Below are 16417 nucleotides of genomic sequence, written 5' to 3'. Positions count from 1 at the left end.
ACCCTTGCAAAGAAACTAGCTGCCACTTGAGCATTTTCTCTGCAGACCCCTAGCAGTTCTGAAAATTCATGTACTGTGACCTCTAACTATGCAAATGAGCCTGAATATAAAATTCAGGTGTTTTAATAAACAGTGTAATTACCATATACATATTAATTTCTGTGCAAAGGCACTATAATTTTCTAGAAAGTTGTGCATTTAATTGACAAAAACCAGATGAATATACATCTCCACACTCATGTCCTATGACTGCTTGATATTTCTCTCCTACAAAATGCTTTTCTTCTACTGGTTTTATACAGGTTTGTTTATTGAAGCCATTTGCACATTAACTTATTTTTTAAGAGGTTCTGCTTTGATATTGGTAAGAGTGTGTACAGAATTTGGTACAAATATTAACTTATGTATACTTGTTCCCTTACATTTGTTTGTTATGTTTTGTTTGTTTGGTTGTTGTTGTGTGTGGGGTTGTTTGTTTGTTTTTTCTATTGGGACACATAAGAAACAACAGCAGTGAGTAATAACTTGGGCAATGTATGAGGCCATAACAGATACATGAAATGTAAGAGACCAGATGCAGCTGTAAGCAGGAAAAATTCAGTTTCTACTGAGGGGTAGTTTAAGGAATTATACAAGTAAGTAAGACTTGCAGGATTGGATCTGTATCTTAGTTCTGTTTCTACAGTGTAATGTTGTAGAACTCCTTGAAAGATGGCCAAACAGATGCACAAGAAAGCATTAAGAAAAAATATTTTGACAGGTTTTTGAAAAATTTCTACCACTCCAATTTGGGAGCTGTGGAAATATGACCACCATATTGCAGAGTCTAATGACATACAACTGCAAGAATACAAGAACAGGTTTTTCATCTTTGGAATTGTTCTGCAAAAATAGATTGTCTTATTCTGTTCTGTGCTTGGTAATGACAATAACAGTCCCCTGTTAGTAAGTTAGACTCTAGTCAGAACAGCTCTTTACAGAACTAATTCCTTGGTAAAGTAAAGAATTCAAGACCTATGTTTAAGTCAAGGATTTGCTGATGATTCTGGTGAATCATGCTTTCCTGCATCCTGCATGTCCTTCCTTATCTGTCTTCTGTTCTGAAGATGGGAACCTGGTATGCCATTAGTTCTTTTGGGTACATTCAGAAAGTCTTATTTTTATATGTTGCAACTTGGCTAAGTGTTCTGTACTGCTTTATTTAAGAGGAGAGAAACAGATTTGCAAAAGGCACTGTGTGCTGTGCTGGGTTACAGAGTAAGCGATAAAAATAGTTTTATCCTAAATTCAGAATTTTTTAGTTATTCAGTTATAGACAAAAGTGTGAATTTTCCTGATGAAAAGGTTAATGAGATGAAGGTATGACTTGCATGCCTGGTTTTGAAGCAGTGCTTTGTATCAGAGGAATAGTTCATTACCCTGTAAAACTTGGAATGTGGAAAATCTTCTAAGAGCTGTAAAGTTTCAAAGTTTTCATTGCTTTTTCTTGTCTGTGTTATACCTTGATTTCTGACATACAGGCATGGTGCAATGTTTTCGTAGAAAGCTTGGGAATACTTAGCAGGGAGAGAACAAGATCTCTATGTGTATTGGCTGCAATAAGGATGTATTGGCCTTGATAAGGACACATCTGAAGATTTGCTCAGTTATGTTCCTGGTACTTTTTGGCATAAGATATGCAGGAGAGTGAGTGTAACAGATCCTTGAATGAATGCCATGGTGTTGCTGTGTTGCAGCCCTTCAGCTTTTTGCAGATGTTCTCTTGCATTTGCCACACCTAGGCTGTTTCTTCAGCTGTATGTTTGTCAGCAAATAACAGGGCAAAGATATATGTGAGGAAAACATGGGCAAATGACACTGCTGTAGAGCTGCTGAACAAATTGTCTTGTCATTCACTTGAATGTGCATGAACATATACATTCACTGCCTTCCCAATTACTTTAAGGTGCACCCCCCTCTTGCAGAGCTTACATCGTTCTGCATACATCAGATGACTATGCCTGAAATACCTCTGCAAACTATTGCTATCCTGACTTTGCAGGGGGATGTAATCCCACTTTCCAGAATGTCTGTGTTGTCCTAAGGCACAATGTATGAAGTCTGTAAACGAAAGGGGAAGTGGAAACATATCTCTGCATCCCACCTTTGTACCTCAGCCATTTAGCATACAAACTGAATAGCTGGATTTTTCCTAATAATTGTACTGTATGTATGTGTAGTGTAGTATATGGTGTTACTGTTTGCCTTCTAAGAATTTTGCATATGGGTCAATGTAAAAAAATAGTAATAAAAAGAGTTAATAGCATGTGGATAACTTACTCTGCCAGCTGCCTCAGTCAAACCCAACACCTATACCGCAGCTTTTTGCAACAACCTTACAAGTTGTACTGGGTTTGTGTGGCAAGGTTTTGGGGCAGGTGAGGCTTTTTTTAGAAGCTACTAGAAGTTTCCCTGATGTCCAACAGAGCCAATCCCAGATGGCTCCGAGACAGACCTGCTGCAGGCTAAGGCTAAGCCCATCAGTGATGGTGGTAATGCCTCTGGGATAATGTATTTAAGAAATAAAAAAAGGTTATTCCACTGAAATAAGTGTGGCCAGAGCAGAGTGGAGTGAGAATATATGAGTGAAACAGCTATGCAGACACCAAGGTCAGTGAAGAAGGAGGGGGGAGGAGGTGCTCCTAGTGCCAGAGCTGAGATGCCCTTGCAGCCCATGGGGCAGCAGGCTGTCCCTCTGCAGCCCATCATAGCCCACAGGGAAGCAGAGATCCACCTGCAGCCTGTGGAGCACCCCATGCCAGAGCAGGTGGATGCACAAAGGAGGCTGTGACACTGTGGGAAGCCCATGCTGGAACACATTTCCTGGCAGGATGTGTAGACCCATGTAGAGAGAGCACACTCTAGAGCAGGTTTGCTGGCAGGGCTTATGATCCCGTGTGGGACCCATGCTAGAGCAGCCTGTTCCTGAAAGACTGCATCCCATGGAAAAGGGACCCAAGCTGGAGTGATTCATGAAGAACTATAGCCTATGGGAAGGACTCATGTTGGAGAAGTCCATGGAGGACTGTGTCCCATGGGAGGGACCCCATGCTGAAGCAGGGGAAGAACTCCTCCCCCTGAGGAAGAAGCAGTGGCAACAAAATATGATGAACTGATGGTAACCCCCGTTCCCTGTCTCCCTGTGCTGTGAAGGAGGGGAGGTAGAGAAATGCAAATACAGTTAAGCCTGGGAAGGAGGGAGGGGTAGGGGGAAAGTTTTTGTGTTTTGTGGTGTGTTTTATTTTGTTTTTTTTTTTTTTTTTTTTTTTTTTTTTTTTGTGTGTGTGTGTGTTTGGTGGTTTTTTTTTTATTTTTGGTGGTTTTTTTTAAGTTTTTCTTTTTTTACATCTCATTATCCTCCTCTGAGTTTGGTTTGTAATAAATTCAGGTTATTTTCCCAAGCTGAGTCTGTTTTGCCCGTGGCAATAATCAGTGGGTCACCTCTCCCCATCCTTATCTTAACTCATGAGCTTTCATTATATTTTCTCTCTCCTGTCCAATGATAGGAAGGGGAATGATAGAGCAACTTTGGTGAGTGCTTCACATCCAGACAGGGCCAAAGCACCATCCTTTCCGCACTTGTTCTGCTTCTGAGTTTTGTACCATGGGCATGTTATGACCTAACCTACGCAGGTAGGTCACAGTCATCTTGTGATGCAGAATTTCTGTTATTTTATACCAGCACCATTTAGCAGAAAACTGTCCATGAGACAGCCCAAGATGCCAGCTGACAACCTTCAGCATACTTTCCAAGTACCTATATTTACTGTCAAATCTAACAATTCGAATAGACCATGCTGATCAGCCCTTTTTCCGAGCTCCTTTGTTCGTGTGAAAGCTTTCACAGAGCAAGATGGCCCTTTTCCAACACTTAGGACTAAGGCATACTATTATCTCTGCCTGTTTGTCCCCCATCTCAGAACTTCTTTATGTTGACAGTCTGCATTCCTGCTATATAAAGAGAGCTTTGAGACTTCTTGACAAAGTTCACTGGTTTCTAGTTACATGACATAAAGTGCCTGGAAGTGAGTATGGACCCCTCCTGAAGTTCATGGATATGTCTGAAAGTGTGTAGGGTTAGACTTCTTCTCAAGGCACAGGGAGGAACACGGGTCAGAAGGTATGGTCAGCAGTTGCTTATTTGTCCTTCAACACATTGCCTCTGTCTGAACTGAGAGATTTAGGCAGAAAGATAAGGTCAGCTTAGTTCAGAGCTTTGAGAAAGAAGACAGATATCTCCTTCTAGGGCAGCTGTCAGGTAAAGAGAGAGATCCAACAGCTGACTGTGAGGAAAAAACTGTATGGAGCACCAAAAGGGAAGCTGCAAAGAGACAGCAATGTATGCAGGCTCTCCTTGTGGATCCACCTTCCTGGTTCTGATGTGGGTCTGTGCTCAGTACAGCAGTCATTTCAGTCATCTCCAAACCTCTGAACTTAAACTGCCTTCCAGCAAACTTCATCCAGTATCAGATTTAGCTCCTGAGTGACAAGTAGGTGAGATGCTGGTAGACTGGCAACTGTTTATATGCAGTGTGGCAGTTGCTGCTGTCTTTGGATGGAATTTGGATGAATATAAAGCAGGTTTGGGTCCATTGTTGATGTTGATCTCTATCACTTACAATGTCAGATGAGAGTTGAAAAGCAATATTTTTATGTGAAAACCAGAGGAAACATTAGTATGGGAATGGACTGCATATGTCCTTTTGAAATTCTGATGTCTTGGTTTAGTGTGGGGTGATTTTTTTTTTAAGGTATTACAGACAGGACTCTGTGAGGGTACTTCAAAGAGCTTCTAAAGATCAGACACTGGATGAGTAGCTGCCGGATGAACAGAGACCTAATTTGGATGGGAACTGTATCAAGATTTGACAGTTAAAGGTAGGAGGAGAACTGATCCACTTAGTTTCAAGATCTAGGTTTTTTAGAAATTTCTCACTTTCATTACAGTGGTATACACATTTACACCCATGTGTTGTCTTTATTTTCTTTCTTCAAGTCATGCAAATCTCGTCACTTTCTTTGCACCTTGAAGCTGTTTTGAATATATCCATCAAAACTCCATCATCAGAATGTTAAACTGGGGTGTCTGAAGTGAAGCCTGATTGTAAGAGCTGTTTGTTACTTTCTATGTCTCATTCTGACTATTGTTGTTCCAACTTTGTAGTAAATTCTTCCCATTCTAAATTAAGAATATGCAACAGTTAAATTAATGTCCTTGGTGGTTTGAGACTACATGCCTCTTTTTTTTTTTTTTTTTTTAGTGCTGATGTTCTCCATTGGTGTTTATTTCAGAAGCTGGAGTAGCATGAAAAGTATAGTGTAAAGAAAATATGCTTGGAAGGGTGTGTCTTGTCAGGACAGAATGAGAGAAACTGCCCTGCGTGAATATTACTTTTGATTATCCTCTGACAGTGGAATTTGCTTACCTGGCTGGCTGGACAACTCTTGAATAGGGTTCTGCCTGTAAGCAGTGCACCACTTATACCAATCATTATAGCTGTAGTTTGGTAATTGCACCCTCAATAACTGTTAATTATGAGGGATTTTTGGAAAAGTTTATGATCATTCATAGCACAGCTGTGGAAAGGAGAAAGTGAGATGTCCAGCAGAAGGAGGTAGATTTAAAAAGATGCACTGAAGGGATATAGACAAAACTAGCTGATCCTTTATAATGAAAAGGCAGCTCTTGGCCACTATATGACAAATGTATTTTCAGTTACCTGTTAATCTTAACCTGAAACAACTGAGCTCAGAGTCAAGTAATCTTTCTTATGTGGGCATGCAGACATGATTATGTCACTTATTCTAACTCTTTTGTGTCATTACCTTTCCTATCTGGATTCTTGCTAACCTTATAAGCATGCAAAGTAAGGACTTTGAACAATTGCTTCAGATTTTCCCAATGACCTTTGGTTTGTAAAGCCCTGTTCTTGAGTGTACTGAGAAGTGGCTGCCATAAACCCTACCTATTTAATTTCTAAACTTCATCAGAAACAAGCAACTAGCCTCCAACCTACCTGTGTAATCTAATGAAAATTTAGAGATGTGGCTGGACTTCGGGCTGTCTCATCTCTTCTTTGATTTTAGTGTAACTATACGAATAAAGCAACTGGAGTTTGGCCTTGCATTAATTTGGAAGTAATGAAAACTAGGAGTATGAAGGTGACAGATGCAGGTAGTAACACTGGAAGTCACTCATATCACACAGTTTGGATATGCATTCCCGCTTGTGAACAGTGTACTTATGGATGTACCTTCTGAGCCCTGTGAAAATGACAAGATATGGAAACTTTAAGTTTTCATTACTTGATCTTTCATTCCTTCCATCTTACATTCCAAATTACTGTGTACTCAAAACATGGAATTTAAAATTAAGAAATGGCTGCATGCACTTACGTCAATTAACCATGACTTTGGCAGAAAATAACATAGGATAGATACTGCGGAACCAAGTGATAGATGAAGGCAACAGCCTAATATATTTAATACTTCAGCACAGAGTATTTTGATTGTTAGCTTCTTGGGAGATTGGTTAATTGCATGTTTATCTTCTATGTAATTTGTTCCTAAATAAGCTTTTAAAAGCATAATTCTGGAAGGGAGCCAGTCTGAATCCGATCCATGTTGACAGCATAAAGCCTACTTCAGTTATGCATTAATGCCTAACCTTGTTTGCTGTGCTTCAATGGAATTGTGTAGAATGGCTTGGATCGAACCCAAATAGGAACAAATTTTACCAAGAGTTGCTGAGCCTTTTTCTGGAGTTTCTAACAGCTTACAATGGGGAAAGGGCTGGGAAGCAATTTTACTCATACTGACTAATTAGTAGAATTAACATAATTACTCTGCATGCATATAAAGATACTAATAGGAGCTTTGTGGATCTGGTAGGAGAGCAGGATTTTTTAAGTTAGGCATGGTAAAACCTTATATTCTTTACATTTTCAAAATTGTTGAGGGCCTGGATTCAAGGAGTTAAAATGGTGATGATGAGGCTGTGGCTTGACCATAATGTGACTTAATTTGGCTTTAAGGCCTCCCTGATCAGATCAAAACCCCCCATCACTGTATGACGTGAAGTGCTGAAAAACTGATAAGCTTACTGTGATAGCTCACATTTGTTGCAAACACTTAGATAAGCTAATTATGCACTGAAGGCATTACAATGGATCTGCTATAATTTTTCCATGTGTCTTGTCCTTTATGGCATATCAAGTGTCATAATTTTTTTCTGTAGATGAGATAAGAGAACATGAAAATTCCATGAATAACATGGGTTATAGCAGCCTTATCAGGTAGAATCCAGGAACACTGTATTTAATTTTTCAGTATGTTGTCCCAAGTCATGTTTTAAGGTATATTCCTATTTGGGTACATGGAGCAGAGGCTGCTATGTAATCGAAGTAGCATGTTTCTTTAACCACGCCTCAGTCATTCCAAACTCCAGAAGCTCAATAATTCTTGCAATTTGTTTTCTGTTTTGTAGCTGATAGCTAGATAAGAATGTTCTTTTCCACCTAGTGCTTGCATAATTCAAAAAGAAAGAGATAATTAGAATGACCCTTTTAAAGTACAGTATATATAAGTATACAGCTGAGCATTTTCCATTTTTATTTCAAAGTATATAATTTTCTACATTTGCACCATAGATTTTTCTCTGTATTCACTTTAAAAACTGTATGATAGAGAGACAAAGTGATAATGTCTCTTGTATGGGGTTTTTATATACTTTGGATGGAAAAAACAAAAGCAATTTTTATTTCCTTGCAATATCTATGAGTGTATACTGTCTCCCAAATGGCAAAGTTTGGAGGCAGGGGAATGGAGAAAACAACAATTATAATCTTAAAACATCCTGAGCAACTTTTTTTTTTTTTAAACATTATTTAAAAAAAGGCATCCCAGTCAGATGGCAACCTTTAGAGTTTGGTTGAATTTTCTAGAGTGTGCAGATAGGTGTGAGAAGTAAAACTGGATATGTTTTATTTCTGTGAAATCTTGGCTACTACACTCGGTCTCCCTCCTCATATTGTGGGCAGTGTGAGGGAGAAGGACACTTGCTGAGGCAGAGGCTGGTGCTAGCATGTTCTTTCCAGAATCAGTATTGGCTGGATGAAACTCTTGGAGCTCTGCATCTAACTGCTGCTCTGTTTTCTGCCTTCTCATGTTTTCTCTAAAGCTGGTGAACATAAAGACATCCTCAAAAGTGTATAAGCAGCTTTACTTTTCAAACTATACTAGTTTCTCCCAGCTTTACACCTTATCAAATTCCTCTCAAATTGAATCTATTTGTACCAGCTAAAAATAGAGACTGCTGTCAAATAACTTCCACGTTGGTATCCTATTAGTGCGATAAGGAAGGAAATGTGGTGGACAGAGCATTCTTTAGCCAAAGTTTCCATTGGCTTAAATGAAATCACGTGTTGATCTCGGCCTATTTCTGGTGTTGTTACTGTGGTCAGTACAGCAGCCACAGAAGGAAACTGCAGAGCATGGAGTGATCTGTTCACTGCAGGAGGTGACTCTTTACAGAACAGAGTTATTGGGCTATGAGACACTGGTACAGTCATATAGAATGCAGTTCACACCTCCACTTATTATTGCTATTTATTACTGTGTTGAGCAAGTGACAAGGGATCTTACTTGGCTATTCCTAGAAAGGACACAAATGTTACAGACACTTTTTGGTTTGTTGAGTTGACACTGTCCATTTTAGAACTGCAATTTTTTCACTGTAATAAGATGACAGAAATAACATTTCCTTTTTTAGCCAGGATCTGTAATGCATGGATGGGATGAAGAAACTGGAACATGGGCAAAACCATTCCCAGATGTGTCAGGTTGTTTGCAGATATTTCAAAATTATCTGTTTTGGTGGAGATTCAAGTTACCAATCTGCCTACTAGTAATCTGTGAAATTGAGTGGTATTTGGTACTTGTCAGAATTGGACAGGCTGTCAAGCACTTCATCAGAAAGTCATTATCACTTTCCTGTTTCTTTATATCATTTTCCAATGTTCTCTTCTAGTCTCCAATATCAATTCTTGGACTTTTTTTTTTTTGAGAGTTTTTTGAACTGCAGGCACAGTGTATCTGTCTAATCTCTAGAATTTCATAAATAGGCCTTACTGGTCAATACTGATCTTTACTGAAAAGAATTGGGTGGCTATTTAAATAATGCCTTTTGCATAAAACCCCTCCATATGAGCAGCTTTTTCACAAGAAGAGTTTGGGTTTAGTAATGTAACAAGCAGAGAAATACAGTTTAATGATTAGGCAATTTTCAAAAAAACCTGTATTTTACTTCCATTGTCAAAATCTAGTTTTCTGCCTAAGTGCTTCTTTTGGTAAGCCTCTGATGTGGTAGAGATTTTCAAGCATTTTCATTGCAATACTAATTTACTTTGAGCTGATGTGATTGATAAGTCTAAATTCTTCTGGGTTAAATAAGTTTTCCCTTTTATTAGCATAATGAGATGAGGAACAAAATTGCTCCTGAAATTGAGAGTCAGAAGAATGAGATTAGTGGATTTTAGGATAATAGAGAGGACACTTGATTTAAATGAATCTGATGGGTTCTGTATACTTAAATATAAAGAAATTACTAGAAAGAGCTGCCTGAAGAAATTCTTGACTTGATTCTCCCCAGTGCAGTTGAGAATAAGACGTGTCCTCAAGAACATCTTCAGGGAAAATGTGAAAATTGGAAGTAAATTCAAGCATACTCCAAGGACTAAATCTGAGAATATTACTTTTTTACCCAAAGCAGGGATATGTTTCACCAGGTTGTCTTTTTCCTTGCATAGTGGTAAACATTCTCACTTAGAAATAATGTGCCTTTTAACTTCCAGCCACTAGCTGGTCTTGCTAGATTAAATGGTCAGCTCCAGAGTATATACTCAAGTGCTTTTCTGGATCCAGGCCTATATGATAAGTCTTCTTAATCACTGACAATGTACAGAATAAACATTAAAGGCAATGTGAAAAATCTACAAAACCCTCTATATAGCTCATCTGTGACCTTGAAAAGGTCATTCACTTTAAATTGCAACTCACTCACTTGCAACTGAGATAGGAGCAGAGCCTGTGTGATGTCTTGAAAAGCTCAGGAAAGGAAATACCTAGGAGTGATGCTAATAATTCTAATGCAATTAAAGTGAGTTAAATTATTTCAGTAATGCTAAGCCCAGGCTACAGTCCCCAGGCATGCTATGCTCCCTGCCTCTGTGCATTGCTCAGCTGCTCAACTCAGCAGCTACAGACGTGTTAATGTGGTGAACAGTTCCTGCCTAAGTTAGTTCTGAGGAGATGTGCTTCAAGCTGTTTGCTGGGTGCTGGTGCATCTCAGTAGGGAACATATTGTGAAAATGTACGAAAAAAAGGAACACACACCTCCATCTGTGTTCATTTTATACTGAGAAACTTCATGAAGTTGTCCATGTTGTTTTTTGTTTTTTTGTACCAAGATCAGAATAACAATTGCTCCCATTCCTAAAAAAGGAGTAAACATGGAATTGTTTACTATTTTGAGGTAACTCTGAACCAGAATCAGAGTTCTATGCTTCTTAGGACTTTAAACTGGATGTAAAAATGCATTTTCCTGCCCTAGGTTTGCTTCATATTATTCAGGTTTCCCATTAAAAAGGTAGCACAGCACAGACCGAGAGAGCTACTTGGGGAGAGAAGCTCAAGTGCACAAAAAGGCTTATGCAAATAGTGGTTTGCAGAAGAACCACATTTGTTTGGCACTGTTTGATAGGAGATCTGCATTACTTCACTTGCTCAAAAGTGAAGGGAAAAAAAGGAGGATGTGAAAAAGATCTAATCCCCTAAACATCTCTGTTATGGTAGTCTTTACTAAATTATTTTGATATATGGCCTCCTTACACACAGACTTCACTGTGTGTGTTACAGGAAATGCTGCAATCTCAAGTTCTCTCAGGAAGTAATTTTATTCTAAACAAAATAGATACATTCTTAGGCATATATTTGTCTAATTACTAAATCCAAATACAATAAAGCTAATTAAAGCTTCTCTCTTTTGGGGTTTTCTGCTTAGTCCATGAAGGAGAAAATACTGAAACAAGAGTTTGGACATCAAAGCTTTACCCTTTTACTCTATGTAAATTTCATTAAAATATGTAAAACCGTTTTAAAACCTGGCAATGAATGTGCTGAATCATTTTTTTGCATTTTTTCTGCAGACTCTTACCAGTGTGAGGACTGTTTATATACAATCACTTATTTTGTTGTCTTTATGACCAGAGTATATCAAACTGGCATGACATCTGCTTAAAGGCTGCAGCCCTAATTTCCCTACAAATATATTTTCTCCTTTGGAAAACAACCTCCCATGTTTCTGTTTGCTAAGCAGTGAAAAAGTTCAAAACAAGAAAATAAATGAAGTCATAGGTTGACCAATGGTATTTTCCTTTAGAATTATTATTTCTTTTCTGCTCATTTTCTTTGACTTCTTTAGGCCTAAAATTTCTTGTCTTCTAACGTGTTAGAGGACTATAATGTTGTAATTCCACTCTGTATTGCAAACATATTTTTCCTTGCTCTGAGATTTACTGGTCAGTGCAAGAAGGGATAGAGCAAAGAAATTGCTGTTACATGGAAAATAAAAATATCATGCAGCACATGAGCTAAACACAGAGCTTGAACATGATTTGTTCATTATAGAGATGGATCTGACCCCATAAGTTTTTACCAAGTTGAACTGCTGGGATGTTTGATATGTTAGCAAGGTTTTAATCTGAGGTACAAATCCCTTTGAGAGAAAGGTGAGTGGAACACCAAGTCTGGAAAGCTTTCTGTCTTCCCCCCTCTTTTCTATCTATTTTCTATCTATTTCTTTCTACCTTTTATCCCTTTCCTTTCTATAATCAAGGATAATCTATAATAATTTCCCTCTGCTTTTTTCTTTTGTGAAGCTGTCTATGGAATTCAAATTTCCCTTTCCTCCCATTTGTTTCCAGGGCAGGGGAAAGAAAGGCTGTTTGTCCTGTTGCAAGACACGCTGTCATTTCCTTCTGATTTGCAAATTGTTCTGGTTAATTTTAGTGTGAATAGGAAGCAAAGAAGATATGCCATATACAACAAAACTTTAGCTGTGGGCCTAAAACATAGTGATAAAATTTCGCTCTTATCTCTTCAGTAGCAGTTGTTTGACTGGTTTTGATTATCTGGGCAAGGTCTTTCTTCTTGAAAGGATATTTAGAAGTGCTCCATAATTATTATTTTTTAATATTTTTTCCATAAATGATAAAGCTATTTTCATGTGAATCCAGCAGAAAGTGAGGATTTTTGAAAATATAGTTTATGACCTTATAGAGAAGTAGTGAATAATATAGCTATTAGACCAAAACTGCAAAGTGTCTTGAGAATACTCTGAATCAGTCACTGCACCTTAAGTTTTCTGGTCTTAGAATTATGGTATTTTTCATCATTTAAAAAAATGTAGATGGATCTGCACAACAATTTTGCACCAAAGTAAACCATCACACACAATCAAAAAAGAATAGTTAGCAAAGGGAGTAGGTTTCACAAAATAGATCTATAGTCTCTTGCTCTTGACCTTCAAAGACTGAACACTATCCAAAACCAAGAATGGAACGTGCAATTAATGAATCTGTTGGACCCTAAATTTTGTATCAGAGTATACTCCTCTTCACCTACTGTGTTTTGTGTGTCCCATGGAGTTTAAGAATTAATTGACCATGGCATGAGTTTGCTGTGTTTATTGTGTCCAATTGCTTTTCTCTGAGGTGGTTTGACTGTGACTCTGGAGAATCTACAGAATTAAGCTTAAATTGTATTTGGTTTTGGACTTCGCTGCTTCTGTTTTGGATTTACAGAGCTCACGTGTCCAAAAGCTTGTCTTCCCCTCCCAAATACGCTATTTAACTTAAACAAACAAACAAAAATTAACCAAATGAAAACCAAGCACACACATAGTACTACTTCTACTTACAAATCCAGTCTTGTAGAAACAACAAAGATTTTGGTGGCTTAATTTGTTATATTTTCTTTTTCTTTATGTCTTCACAGGTTTGGAAGAAAAGGAGTGAATACTTTAGTTGCATTTGTTAAAACAAGTATGCTCTGACAATGGACCAGTGACTGAATTGTGTGTTAAATTCAGAAACTGACCATTCATTCTCTGTGTTGTCAGTGCTGAGCATCCTTAAGAAGAAAAATCTGGTATTTAATAGCGCTTGGAAGACAATACCTGTCATAAATGCCAAATTTCAAAACTTCTCCCCTATTATGGGGGATATTTAAACACCAGACACTCCAAATAAACTTTGGCATTTAAGTGCTGAATGACTTTGTCAAAACTAATAGATTTAAAATCATACCAGTTATGAAGACAACTTAAAGCTGTGTTACTAAATGAAGTTTTAGGAATCTTTTAGCTAAATCAGGACTTGAAGCGAAAAAGTCTGAGGAAAACCTGAAGTTCATCACACACTTGTCATAGGTGAAAGGAATTTCAAGCCTGTGAAAAAAAATTAATGAATTATACTGATTTTAAATATGTAATTAATCTCCAAACACTCACTTTGTTTTTTACATGCTTCCAGAATTATGCTGTGAAAATGGCTACTTTGCATGTATCACCTGTAAATTAGCTTGCAAATGTTATTATGAAAAGAAACAGAAAAAAATGAACGTGAGGATTTAGCATAAATAATTTCTGAAGATCAGACTAGATTTGTGTCACCACAAAAGAGGCATGATACAGGGTATGCCTGTGGTTCTGATCCTTAGGTCAACATTTTCTAACACCACTTGGACTCGATGATCTTAGAGGTCTTTTCCAATCTTAAAGATTCGATGATTTTTACTTCCTTTTGATTCCTGGGACAAAACTCATGCAATTACTATTCTTTTTAAGGAAAAATTTTAGGAAAAAACCCACAGTATGATCTAATAAGGAAAGAGTGCCTTTTTTTTTTTTTTTTTTTTGATGCTGGGTTATTTTCAAGACAGTTGCAGGACTTTTTAGTTATCTGATATAGGGGAAAAAAGTAACTCAGTGGTCCCCCTCCTCTGTAGCACATCTGATATTTTTTCTTGCTAACGACATGGAAGATACATCACTTTGACTAAACTCCTCTGCTGCGTGAGGACCTAATGTGCTGACGCCTGCTCATTTTTCACCAAACTGAGCCAACAATTAGCAGTGTGTATATTGGCATGACTTGTTTGTGCAACTAAATATGCATATTTTAGTGTTCATAGTTTTTATATGGGACAGATCTTTAAATGTCTATATGCACCATTATGTGAATTTATAACAGTGGAAGAATTTAGAATGCAACTTGAATGTTACAAACAGGTCAGTAAAACCCAATTTTATTGTAATTTTAAATCAATATTTTATGAAAAATATTAAGTGATAACTGGGCTTTGTATTGTTTTTACTTCTCATTTTAGAATCATTATTTTCTAGTGACATTCATGATAAGCTAATAAATTTAGAGCCTATATATAATGAAACTGTAGTTTTCATAGGGGAGTTATTTGAAACTGCTGATGATAACAATTGATAGCACTTAACATATGAAAGAGAATGCACTGGTACAGAGAGAGGCAGAAGATGAATATTCAATCCCTATGTGGAGGAAAGTGGTTCCTTTGGAGACCAGCTCACAAAACAGAATGACTTAAATGATGGTAATAAACAAAAGATAAACGGGATAAATATTATTCCCTAAAAGCACTGCTTTGAGATCAGAGTTTTTGTTGCTGACCTTGCATTAGGTCTGTAAACTGTTCTCCTGGGTCTTTCTGTGCCTTGCTTGGAGGTGAATTGCTGTGAACACAAGAAACGTGTGGAATATAAGTAGTTCTGTGACAGCAAAAAAAAGAAAAGTGCATGGAAAACACATTATCTCTGCAGTCAGTTGCCTATTTTCTTCAGTGGTGGGTATGAAAAATAATTCCAATTGAACCTGGGTGTATTTTCTTCAGAGACTTATAATGTCATTAACACTTTCAAGATTTGTAGTTCTCGTGAGATGCTTTGGACCCAAAGATTATGAGAGCCTGTTCTTGAATGTCCAGACTCCATGTATAGGAGCTGTTGCAAAGATGGTCTGAGATCTTCTGTCTGGAAAGAAAACTATTTCATCAGGTCTGTGAGAGTCAAAAAATATGAAACAAAGAATAGGTGTCTGACTAAGAGAAAGAGTTGGTAAAAGTACTGGAATAATAACAGTATTGAATAATAAGAAAGAAATCAAACCGCTTTCATGACCTTGATGCTCTATCATTGCAGGAGGGTGTGTTAACACTGAGTCTTGACAGTTAACCCTGGCCAGGTCTGCCAGCAAACAGGTATGCATCACAGCATCTGCACTGGAGGATTTGCAGGAAGAGCAGCATGGCTTCTTGCCTGCTTGATTTCTTTTTGTTGGAGAAAAGCCCAAGTCATATGGCATTGTTGTCTTTATGTCTGGTGAAGTATTTAACCAGAGACTAAGACTGTGTGGGAGGCTGGGATACATCATTCTATAATGTATGTCCTGTAATACATCCCTCTGGAATGCAGGCACAGGTATGGGAGTCAGAGGTATATTCTGCTTTTGGGATCTGAGTCTAGGAAGTTTTTTGCCTTTTTTTTAACCTCTCTCTTCTCTTCTTCTCCAGTGCTAGAAGATACAGTCTCCTGATATTTATTAGCTTGCATTCTCAAAACCTATTTTGGGCTTTATAAATAGAGCTGGTATACTGGAAGAGTTAACACAAGGATGAATGGTTTCCACAGATAAATCAGTATTGTTCATGTTCTTTCCTATAAGGACTCTGCAGAAAATTCCTGAGGTGCTTGGTTGTGCCATACGTTTCTTTACTCTAGAGTGGTGCTTAGGATTTTAGTAATATTTATTTCAACCTTGGGGAGAACTGTTTATCAGCTATATTTACTTGTAAATATTGTTCTGGTAGGGTGTGTGTATGTAATGTGAGGGGTAATGATTCTGGACAGAAAGAGATTCCAATATCCAAAAAAACAGTGCCAAACACTCTAGAAATATACAAAAAATAAGAGAGTATTTGATATTTGTGTTCCTTCTATTTCCTTAGTCCCAGCATTTGGATTAAGATGTTATTCAGTGTTTTTTCTTTAGGAAAATAAAAGACCCTTCATCTCTGAAATGCTCTGTGAGTTGTGTGATGATAACAGGTTCAAATATACATCCTCCTCTAGGATAAACATCATCATTGAGGAACTTGTATTTTTACTTACAATTTAATTATAGATACTTGCTGCCTGATTTCTGAACTTTCTCCTGCAAACCTCAATTTGGCTTCTTGATTAGAAGACAGCAGTAGAATCAAAGTAAATTCAGGCTAGACAGCTACTGGC

This window comes from Myiozetetes cayanensis, unplaced genomic scaffold (genome assembly GCF_022539395.1).
Source record: "Myiozetetes cayanensis isolate MyiCay16 unplaced genomic scaffold, myiCay2020 scf1, whole genome shotgun sequence".
Lineage (NCBI taxonomy): Eukaryota > Metazoa > Chordata > Aves > Passeriformes > Tyrannidae > Myiozetetes > Myiozetetes cayanensis.
Note: the sequence above shows the minus strand (reverse complement) of the source record.